Source organism: Vitis riparia, chromosome 18, assembly GCF_004353265.1.
Source record: "Vitis riparia cultivar Riparia Gloire de Montpellier isolate 1030 chromosome 18, EGFV_Vit.rip_1.0, whole genome shotgun sequence".
Lineage (NCBI taxonomy): Eukaryota > Viridiplantae > Streptophyta > Magnoliopsida > Vitales > Vitaceae > Vitis > Vitis riparia.
Genome location: NC_048448.1, coordinates 20,344,597 through 20,355,076, shown reverse-complemented (window position 1 = coordinate 20,355,076; position 10,480 = coordinate 20,344,597). Strand labels below are relative to the sequence as shown.

The following is a 10,480-nucleotide window of genomic DNA, read 5'->3' as shown; positions in this document are numbered from 1 at the left end:
CATATTTTTGACTTTGCATCAAGTTTACTACGAGCATCAGAATCAATATGAACATAAGAAACACAACCAAAAACTTTTAAATGTGAAAACTTCACCTCTTACCACTCCAAACCTCCTCAGGAAGTCTGAACTCCATGGGAACTGATGGTCCTCGGTTTATCAAGTAAGCTGCAGTGCTAATAGCATCAGCCCAAAAAGTTTTTGGTAGTCCAGCATGCAACCTCATACTTCTAGCACGCTCATTGAGAGTTCTGTTCATGCGCTCAGCCACACCATTCTGGTGTGGTGTCCCAGGAATGGTCTTCTCCATCCTAATTCCGTGTGTAGCACAATACTCACTGAACCCTCCATCTATGTACTCTCCTCCATTATCTGACCTCAAACATTTTACTTTCAAACCTGTTTCTGTCTCAACCATGGCCTTCCACTTCTTAAAAGTTTCAAATACATCATATTTATTTTTCAGAAAATAAACCCATACCTTTCTACTTGAGTCATCAATAAAAGTGATGTAGTACCTTGAACCTCCTAGGGATGCAACCGGAGAAGGCCCCCACAAATCAGTGTGTACTAGTTCCAATTTTTCAGCCTTTGGTGTCCTGCCAGTTTTCAAGAAGCTCACCTTTTTTTTCTTTCCTAAGATGCAACTTTCACACATGTCAAAATCAATGGACTTCAATTCTGGTAGTTTTCCTTTTGACAGCAACATCTTCATCCCTTTCTCACTCATGTGACCAAGTCTGCGGTGCCATAGGCTTGTATCAGTACTTGCATCAGCAACTGCAATTGTGTCTCTTGGACATGAGGTCATATACAGAGTACCAGTCTTCTTTCCACGAGCCAATACCCTAGCTCCCTTTGTAACCTTCCAAGTACCACCAACAAATAGTATTGCATGTCCTTCATCATCAAGTTGTCCAACAGAAATCAGATTCCTCCTCAGGTCAGAAATATGTCGAACCTTCTCCAGTAACCAAACAGACCCATTGGGCAACGATATTCGGACGTCTCCCAGACCCACAACATCCAAGGCTGAACCATCAGCCAAATACACCTTACCAAAATCACCTGCAACATAATTCTGTATGATTTCTCGGTGTGGAGTGGTATGAAACGAAGCTCCTGAATCCAAAACCCAATCATCAAGTGGACTGTCTACTGCAAGAAGTAATGCATCCTGTACCTCTTCTGTTACAGCATTAGCAGAATTATCTTCATTCTTCTTCTTAGGGCTTTTGCATTGCCTTTTAAAGTGACCTGTTTTCCCACAATTCCAGCATTGTACTTGTTGGCCTGATTTAGATTTGCTTCTGTTCTGATTAGAATTTCTGGAATTTGATCTACCCTGATTTGAATTTCTGTTATTACCTCTACCTCTTGTCTCAAGGTTTAGGGCAGAACCAGATCCTGAGGTTTCACCTGCATCTCTTCGGCGAATCTCCTCAGCCAGAATTAAATCTCGTATATCATTGTACTTGAGCTTTTCCTTTCCCGTAGAATTGCTTACTGCCATCCTCATTTCCTCCCAACTGTTTGGCAAAGAAGCCAAGACGATCAGAGCACGAATCTCATCATCAAAATCAATTTCTACAGACGACAATTGATTTGTGATTGTATTAAATTCATTCAGATGTTGTGCTACTGATGCATTCTCTGTCATCTTCAAATTGAACAATTTCTTCATCAGATGTACCTTATTGTTTGCGGACGGCTTTTCATACATACCGGACAAAGCCTTCATCAAATCTGCTGTGGTCTTCTCCTTTACAACATTGTGTGCAACAGACCTAGACAGAGTTAACCTAATAACTCCTAGAACCTTTCTGTCAAGAAGCGCCCATTCCTCAGCCTTCATACTCTCAGGTTTTGTCCCCAAAAGAGGCAGATGCAATTTTCTCCCATAGAGATAATCTTCAATCTACATCCTCCAATACGCAAAGTCTATGCCATCAAACTTTTCTATTCCAGACGCCTTTCCTGCTTCCTCTGCCATTGCTCCCACTCAAACCTAACCTTAGGCTCTAACTCTAGTTGTAGGGAATTAAACCGAATTCCCAACCCGTGAGAAACAAAAATTAGAGAAAACAAAACGCCAAAGAAAAAAAAATCACACACACAAGACAGTATTTACGTGGTTCGGCAATTTGCCTACATCCACGGAGTTGCAAGGATATCACTATTATCAGGGAAGAATACAGAGTACAACCTGGCGGCTACAATATTCTCTCTATATATATAACATGGCAACCCTACCACACTAAAAAACCCTAATTACAAAAGGTGGTTCCACAATGGGCTAAACGGGCCCAACAGGCCTCAATAAATCTCCCATTAAAAAGCCATGCAATATTATTCGGGTCGGGTTGTCAAACCGGATCAAACAAAACTAGGCTCCACAAAGCCCAACAATTGAGGTGTGTTTTTTTTCTTTGCCTAGTTAAAATGTATGTAATTATTGAGATGCCTAAGAAGGGTGAGTTGGTTCCCAATCGGTTGAGCCTATTTCTAATCGGTTTAATTGGTTGTATGTTCCTATAACTGGTTGCACTTTAGCACCAAAATCAACTAATGCTAAAAATTCTTTTAAAAAGTCAAGTTTGATAAAGAGTTTTACTTTGACATACCATTTTTGAGGTTTCACCCTAATTATAGTTTTTAAAAACAATTCAAAAGATTCTCCACCTTTCACTTGTTTATCTTTGGTGTTTTCTGACTTATTATTTTCTAAGATTTGAAGTTTGCTTTCTATTTCTTGATTTTGACTTATCATAGTATTGATTTGAAGTTTTATCGGACTTATTTCATTTTCAAGGTCTTAAATGCCTATTGGTTTAGGTTTAGAAAATTGTTCTCACACAATTTTAAAATTATATTGATTTGTGTTCTTTGTCTAGTTTTTGAAATTCTAAGTATTTTTTTAAGTATTTCCTTTGAATGTTTGGATCTGGAATCTTATCTATTAATTCTAGTAAGAAGTTTTGTTCACTTGTTATAACGTTTATTCTTTTAATATTAAAAAGACAATTTTCCACACAATCACAAGATGACTGTGAGGAAGACTCATTTGACTCATTGGAAGAGTCTTCTTCAATTAAAAGAAGTTGATCCTTACAGGATGATACTATGAAAGTGTTGGCATCTTAGATCTAAGCAACGAAAGCAATAGCAATTTTTTTTAAATTGATCTTTTAGGGTTAAAAACTAACCTTTAGGTTTGAATGTTCCCAAACCTTAAAATCCAAGTGTTGCAGACAGCCTTGAAGTTGTTGGAAGTCTTGTAAACCCATGATCTTCCACCTGATGACTCAACCTTGTTCTTGGCATACTTTTGGTGGGGAGAAAAAGAGGATGACTCAACCAAATTTTACAAATCCATAGGAACGGACCCAGAACAAGGAATAGGTTTGATTCAACTGGGAATGGAGAATACAGATACACTTTGGTTCCTTGCATGATAAAAAATGTTATGAGAAATGTTTAAACTTCAAGTTCATTTTATGGATTTGCAAATGTAAACGCATTTTTGGTCTGGATTTGCGAGAGCGTGATATGGGTATTCAATTCAGCTGTTATATTTCATTTTTCTATTAATGGGATAAGGATTGAAGAGTTCAACAAACATCGGTATAAAAAATAAAGATAATTCCATTCAAATTCTAGTAATCAATAATTGCCTCATTGTAGCTGGATTTGAATGTTTGGATTGACCAATTACATAAATAATTATTTATTTCTTTTATTGGAGTTTAATTTTAATATCTGGATTGACCTGATTTAATAAATAATTATTTATTAAAACTACTAAAAAACTATTATAAAAAAATAAATAGTGTGAATGTTAGACTTTCTCCCGATGAGAAAATAAAAAAGAAAATAATTCTTCTTTCTAGGACAAAGTCCCCTCTCGAAATTTTTTCCTATTTTCTTTATAAAAATGAGGGTCAAAATTTTTATGCCGCCAAAATAGAGTGATTCTTATAAGCCTTGGATGTGATGTTGGTTGACTATTATGATAGTAAATTGGGGAGGATGCTTGCATATAGTGTATCTTTGATGGACATGCATTTGTATAATTTTTTTTTATGATTTATAATATTGCATCAATGTTTATGAACATTTTGCAATCATGATTTGGTTTGATTTGACGTGCAACATAAGAAATAGGTTTTCTATTAAGATATTTGAATGGGTATAGGTTTGTACTTTAGAAATTAACATATGATTAAAATAAACCTGTTTCTAACCTTCTAACACACAAATTTGGAAATCTAAACATATGGATTGTTTCTGAAAGCAGCGCTGACTTTTCCCTTCCTTCCAAATACAAACATCATGGCTGGAGAGTTAATGAAGATTTTTACCCTGTCATTTCTACGACACTACAACATGACCACATGACCTAAAAGGTACAACTAAAACACTCCAAAGGAGGTTCGCATGGATGGAAGAATTTTTAAAATTTGGCTAGGCCAAGTTTAGTATTGAACACTCATCAACACTCACAATTTCAAAATAAGACCATATATTTTAGAATAGTAACTCCTTATAAATACTAGGAACTCCTTCCATCAATTCCAACCTCCTCTAAACTCTCATCCTATTACCAAAAATCAATATTGGCCGGATTTCACATTTATTTTAGCATATTGTGGACAAAGGTCCACTAATATTACGATCATCTTACACATTAAGCCCCAAAGTCCAACATAGAAATGACAGATAGATACAAATTATTTAATCTTGATTTTTTTTAAAAATCTATAATTATTATTTTTTTATTATTATTATTGTTAAATTTAAATCTATAAATTATTATGCGAGGTCAAAGTTTTAAAAGTATTCTACATATATTTTAAATTTATTTCTTGGTCAATTCTCAAAGTCAAACTTGTATTCCACCATACGCAGCCTGATTGAAGCTGAGTTGTAAGAAATTAATTTTCAGGCATTTGGTTTATTTAAAATTTGGTAAGTGATCAAATATCATAATCATAGTGGTCCTGCTCATTGAACTGGTCCTGGAAGAACATTCAAAACCAATACACATTCAAATTACTTTATCTTATATTGATACGTGACGAGAAATTGTTGAACCCCAGGAGAATCGTCTTGAATATATTATGAATTACATATTAAAGAAATACAGAAAAAGTTCGGGAGAAACCGGCTGTTGGGTGCCCACAGCAGGTGACAGCAGCCATAAAAGTTGCTGTTCAGCTTTCACCAATTCTAGTTTTGGTTCTCTCCAGCCTCTATAAATACCTTTTAAGAATTCATCTATTCATGTCAAAGAGCAGATAAGTCGTGCTATTAGAAATAGTAAGAAAATTGAAGGCGTTGTGTTTAGGACAAGAGAAGCTTTTCTTCCAAAGAAGATGTGGCTGATCATGAAGGTTTTCCTCTTGCAAATTTTAGCGTTTCTACTTTTTGGTGGTGGCATCTATTGCCAAGCTTCAACCCGTCGGCTTACTTTTGTGGTAAATACTGACTCTAGCCTTAACGCCACCTTATGATCGTAATATTTAGGGAGTAGTATTACTCTCATTTTCCACCGTATGACCCCCATGGGGTCTTGGGTACCCTATGTCATTGAGTCATTCATGCATGTTATCAATTTCTAATTGATTATTAACTTGCATGAATGGATCGATGCAACTATTCATCCATGTAATATGTCTTTAGGGGTGAGGTTGCATGGTTTCTTCCTAGAAGGAACCATGAAATCTCAAGAACACTTCCAGGTCGAATCTTGATAAATTATTTAATTTTGATTTTTTTTAAATCTATAATTATTTATTATTATTTTTATTATTGTTAAATTGCTTTTTTGTTAAATTTAAATCTATCAATTATTATGCAAGGTCAAAGTTTTAAAAGTATTCTACATATATTTTAAATTTATTTCTTGGTCAATTCTCAAAGTCAAACTTGTATTCCACGATACGCAGCCTGATTGAAGCTGAGTTGTAAGAAATTAATTTTCAGGCATTTGGTTTATTTAAAATTTGGTAAGTGATCAAATATCATAATTATAGTGGTCCTGCTCATTGAACTGGTCCTGGAAGAACATTCAAATTACTTTTTCTCATATTGATACGTGACGAGAAATTGTTGAACCCCAGGAGAATCGTCTTGAATAAATTATGAATTATATATTAAAGAAATACAGCAAAAGTTCGGGAGAAACCGGCTGTTGGGCGCCCACAGAAGGTGACAGCAGCCATAAAAGTTGCAGTTCAGCTTTCACCAATTCTAGTTTTGGTTTTCTCCAGCCTCTATAAATACCTTTAAGAATTCATCTATTCATGTCAAAGAGCAGATAAGTCGTGCTATTAGAAATAGTAAGAAAATTGAAGGAGTTGTGTTTAGGACAAGAGAAGCTGTTCTTCCAAAGAAGATGTGGCTGATCATGAAGGTTTTCCTCTTGCAAATTTTAGCGTTTCTACTTTTTGGTGGTGGCATCTATTGCCAAGCTTCAACCCGTCGGCTCACTTTTGTGGTAAATACTATATATGATTCTAGCCTTAACACCACCTTATGATCGTAATATTCAGGGAGTAGTATTACTCTCATTTTCCACCATATGACCCCCATGGGGTCTTGGGTACCCTATGTCATTGAGTCATTCATGCATGCTATCAATTTCTAATTGGTTATACACTTGCATGAATGGATCGATGCAACTATTCATGATTTAATATGTCTTTAGGGACGAGGTTGCATGGTTAACTTTTAATTGGTTGCAGGTGAAGGAAGCTTCATATACAAGGCTTTGTAGCTCCAAGAACATCTTAACAGTAAATGGACAATTTCCAGGACCAACTATATATGCTAAGAAAGGAGAGACGATCATTGTTGACGTTTATAACAAAGGAAAAGAAAATATCACCATTCACTGGTAGGTCTTGTGGGTATCTCAAAAAACAATAGCAACTGACAGCATGCCTACGTGACATACATTCTTTTATTTCTAAGAGGGGGCTACAATATATTGCTTTGCTAATAAAGTCAAATTTAAACAATAGTTTATGGTTATTTGTTTCAATTCCATTGAAATATGTACAGTTGATGCCTCTTGTTACTATGACAAAATATTGTTGCATGCCATCTTGTGTTAGTCCAAAAATTAGTACTAGTTTTAACATATAGTTCTTGTTTGGCAGGCATGGGGTGAGCATGCCTAGATATCCATGGACAGATGGTCCCGAGTATATCACACAATGCCCAATTCAACCAGGGTCAAAATTTAGCCAAAAGATCATCCTTTCCTTTGAGGAAGGCACTCTATGGTGGCATGCTCACAGTGATTGGACCCGAGCCACCGTTCATGGAGCTATAATCATCTATCCCAAGAATGGAACCAAGTATCCTTTTCCCAAACCTAATGCAGAAGTTCCCATCATATTAGGTACAAGTGTCGTTACTATTAAAGGTTAATTTACATATTATGGATTAACCAGCAAAGCGAAATCTAAAATTATTGAAGTTATTGAAATGCAGGAGAATGGTGGAAGAGTGATGTGAATGTAGTTCGAGATGAAGGGCTTGCAACTGGAGCTGACCCCAATGTCTCTGATTCTTTTTTGATAAATGGACAACCTGGTGATCTACTTCCATGCTCAAAATCAGGTACAAACTAAGTTTAACTTCCCATTTTAAAATTGTACACGATTTCATTTTCTTGTTTGTTGACCATATTACTTTTTCTTATTAACATCAACATATTTAAAGCTTAATGTTAAAAAAGAGGAATATAGCTATAAGGATGGTAGAGCCATGATTTAACACATAAGAAAAGGCTAGTCCAAATATAACTTTGAACTATGGAGCCAAATTTACACCACTAATCACTTCATAATTGGTGGATCCTCATGGAAACTTTTTCTTTTTCTTTTCGCTAGTCATAAATATTAAACTTTCTCTTTCTAATTGCAGGCACATTCAAGCTAACGGTAGATCATGGAAAGACCTATCTACTTCGCATAATCAGTGCTGCCTTACATGAGGCTCTCTTCTTCTCCATTGCCAAGCATAAAATGACAGTGGTTGGAACAGATGGTAGCTACACGAAACCATTGACACGAGATTATATCACAATATATCCTGGCCAAACCTACGATGTCTTACTAGAAGCTAACCAACACCCGGATCACTATTACATGGCAGCTAAAACTTATTCCAGTGCTCCGGCAGGTCCTAATGCTTTTGATAATACAACCACCACAGCTATTGTACAGTACAGGGATACTACACTCCATCTTCACCTCCCTCCTTACCTGATTTTCCTGCATACAATGACACAAATGCATCAGTTCAGGTCATGGCCGGCCTCCGAAGCTTAGCAGATGCGGAACATCCTTGCAATGTCCCATTGAGCCCAAGCACTAAACTGATTTACACTGTTTCTATGAACTCGTTCCTATGCCCCAATAATTCATGTGGAGGGCCCAATGGGACGCGGTTCGCCGCAAGTATAAACAACATAAGCTTCCAATCCCCTACAATTGACATACTGCAAGCTTACTATTATAACATCAGTGGTGTATATGGAGATAAATTTCCAAGTGTTCCACCACTGGTGTTCGATTTTACCAATGATATTCTTCCCTTAGAGTATCAAACGCCGAAAAACGGAACAGAAGTAAGGGTGCTCGAGTATAACTCCACAGTGGAGATTGTTTTTCAAGGAACAAGCTTGATTGCAGGGACAACCCACCCCATGCATCTCCATGGATACAGTTTCTATGTTGTTGGATGGGGATTTGGGAATTTCGATAAAAATAAGGACCCATTGCACTACAATCTGGTGGATCCTCCCCTTCAGAATACCATCTCTGTTCCTACGAAAGGTTGGGCTGCAATCAGATTCGAGGCATCCAACCCTGGTATGTTGCAAGCACTCATGTGAATTTAAAAAAAAAACCCTTGAAACTGCCAACCTGCTTACCAAGGAAATAATTTTTCTTAATATTGCAATAAGTTAGGTGTAATGTTGGTATATTTTCTTTGTTGTAGGAGTGTGGTTCATGCATTGCCATGTAGAACGCCATCTGACTTGGGGCATGGAAACTGCGTTCATAGTGAAAAATGGTAAACACCTAGAAGCTGAAATGTTGCCTCCGCCATCCGACATGCCACCATGTTGAAGCTGCAAAGAATTAACATGGTATATTTTCATTGAATGTTTGCATTATTCAACTTTCTGTTTGACTAAGTATTCCTCTTGTATTAAAATAACAATCATAATGTAAAGTTATAGAATATTATATGGGATTATTATATAATTTGTCAATTTCTTGGATTGCTAAAAGTCTATAAAGATAATATTGTAGAATAATCTTTGAGATATGCTATGGTGGAATTTGCCATGGAAGTCTTTGATTATGAAAAGAGAAATTTATGTTGTGTTCCTATTTCAACGTTAATTAATTTCAATATGATCAACTCATTAAATAGACCATTACAATGCTAAGAATCCTCCCAATGCCATATCCACAATAGATATAAAAGAGAAATTGAATTATTCAAATATTTTAAAATTAGACTATGATCTAAAAAGGTCATGAAATGGTTTGTTTAATTTTTAATTTTACATCTCAAAATCTTTTGCAAATAATAAAAATTTTATGTAGTCTTACACAATGGAGATAAAATCAGTTCTTTTCTATTTATTTATTTCAAATTAAAATAAGCATTTTTTCCTAAATTTAAAATAATTGATATATAATTTATACTTTTACCTCCTATTTTAGTAACAATATCACAAGATCTACACCAAGATAAAGGAGAAGGAAAAAAAGTGAAAAATAAAAATAAAAAAATCATCCATTTCCATTTCATGGGGACAAATTGAGTCTAACCTCACACCGAAGGAACTCCAAGTCTATTTTTAGTTATTTAACTTTTCAACCCTCATTTTTTATTTTTTATTTTTTATTTTACATCATAGTAAACCCTTTCCTACTTTCTTAAATTTAAATAACAAGTAAAAAATTGATTCAAATGATTGATCATTTCAATTTATGATTTAGAGAAAAGAAACTTAACAATTAACTAAGCTACTACAATTGATTGAAGTTAGAAATTATGTTTAAGTGATTTTTGGGATTTTTAAATGTGATTGTCATATATATGTGTGTGTGTGTGTGTGTATTTAAATTTTATTTGGATTGATTTTTAAGAGTTAAATAAAAGTTTTTATACCTATTTAATTATTATTTTTTTTTTAAAAAAACTTATAACTTTAAAAAAAGGTTTCACATAGAAGTCATAAAAATGTTATTTCTTATAAGAATTTTATGATTCTATTTTTGTTTATTATAGAAGTTCTTTCATGTTTAACAAAACTTTTACAATATCAATATTACCCCTTAAAGATTATTACTTTAATTTTGATTTTAATTTTCATTTAAAGGAAAAAATATGAAGCTATCCCGAATTTGACCTTACTATCCACCTAATTAATTTTTATAAGAAAGTG

At 34.8% G+C, this 10,480-nt stretch overlaps 1 pseudogene; it reads left to right on the top strand.

Moving 5' to 3' along the window:
* Window positions 1–5,402: 5,402 nt before the first annotated feature.
* On the top strand, window positions 5,403–9,301 carry LOC117907828 (annotated as a pseudogene).
* Window positions 9,302–10,480: the final 1,179 nt, after the last annotated feature.